This window comes from Salarias fasciatus (assembly GCF_902148845.1).
Source record: "Salarias fasciatus chromosome 23 unlocalized genomic scaffold, fSalaFa1.1 super_scaffold_20, whole genome shotgun sequence".
NCBI classification, from domain to species: Eukaryota; Metazoa; Chordata; class Actinopteri; order Blenniiformes; family Blenniidae; genus Salarias; species Salarias fasciatus.
This window is the reverse complement of record NW_021941230.1, coordinates 2,675,732-2,677,198: the sequence shown is the minus strand read 5'-3', so window position 1 is coordinate 2,677,198 and position 1,467 is coordinate 2,675,732. Positions and strand designations below refer to the sequence as shown.

Genomic DNA, 1,467 nt, shown 5'->3' with positions numbered 1-1,467 from the left:
TGAGTCCCACGGCATGCTGGGAGAGCTGAAGAAGCCACAGTCCTGGGAACAGAGTTCCAGCAGCGGACCAGTTCACCTTTTCGTAGCCACATCTGAGGAAAATCACGTTCAGCTCATGGGAGTCAAAGAAGTCATTGAGGAAGACTCTCTCCTAATCAGCAGAACCTCTGAGACTTCTCACACTTCAAGGCCATCTGCAAGTGGAATTGGTTTGAACAGGGATCCTCTCAACATTCCTCCCTTGTAGCACCTGGACAGGGACTTGAACCCTGGACCCTCAGATTAAAAGTCTGATGCTCTACCATCTGAGCTACCCAGGCCTGAAAATGGGTCTTTTGTGTCTGTATAGCACTCACTTATGAGTGAGACAGAGCAGACAGCTTTCCTGTCCACCATGGCTGAGAAACTGGAGCCTTGTGATCACGTCCTTATTCTTGGGGACTTCAACATTCATGTCTGCTGCCCTGATAAACCTCTGGTAAAGGACTTCTTAACACTCACTGACTCTCTCCGTCTGGTTCAGTGTGTGTCTGGTCCCACACACGAACGGGGACACACACTCGGTCTTGTTCTCTGTGATGGTTTTTCTGTTAAAAATCCGGAGATATGCGACAGTGTTTTCTCCGACCATCTGCCTGTGGTATTTGAAGTCTGGTTGTTCTGTGCACCAGTTCAAAGCTGTGTCGCTGCTCGGCGCTGTTGGACCTTTAACCCTTCCACCGCTGCTCTCTTCTCTGTGTTCCCCTGATCTAACGGGTCCAGAGGAGCTCAGCTCATGGTTCCACTCCTCCTGCCAAACAATCCTGGACTCAGTGGCTCCATTAAAAACCAGGCAGCCCAAAGCCAAACCTGAGCCCTGGTTCAGGGAGAGAACTCGGCAGCTCGGAGGGAGTGTCGCAGAGCTGAGCGCAGGTGGAAGAGGGACAAGCTGCACGTTTCTTTTCAAATTTTAAAAGATGACTGGCGCAGATATCAGAACACCGTGCTACCCCCCCACCCCCCTACCCCCCCGTTCCCCCTCTCTTTATCTTTCTCTTTTTCTCTCTCTCTCTCGCTCTCTGAGCCTTCCCGTCCCGGTCATGTCCGGCAGCCATGCCAGATGCCAGTTTCTAAGAAAGGCAGCAGCAGGAGGAGATTCAATCTCCGGACGACGTGGAAGCAGCCGAGTCATGATAACAGGATGCTCGTTACATGTTGGTGACCCAGCTCGCCGCCGCTGGTGATTACATAACAACAAGGAGCAAAAACAACATGCAGAAATATAAAACAATTTGAAACCTAAGTTGTTGAGATGGCATGAGAAGCTATTTGGACTTTCAGAGTTCATCTGACCTAAACGGGGCTTTTTCTGCATTGGAGTAGTTCTCCTGGTTCCGGTTCCTGTTTTCTAAGAAGCTGGAAGCACAGAGCTCTTCAGAAGATAAGGTAACCAGCAAAGCTGCTGAAAAGCCAGTTTCAGATCTTTGT

General features: G+C 50.2%; 1 non-coding gene across 1 annotated transcript; it reads right to left on the bottom strand.

The window, feature by feature from the left end:
• Positions 1–247: 247 nt before the first annotated feature.
• trnak-uuu (transfer RNA lysine (anticodon UUU)) lies at positions 248–320 on the bottom strand. The gene has a single exon. It is a non-coding gene; the product is annotated as a tRNA-Lys (tRNA).
• Between the last annotated feature and the right edge of the window lie 1,147 nt (positions 321–1,467).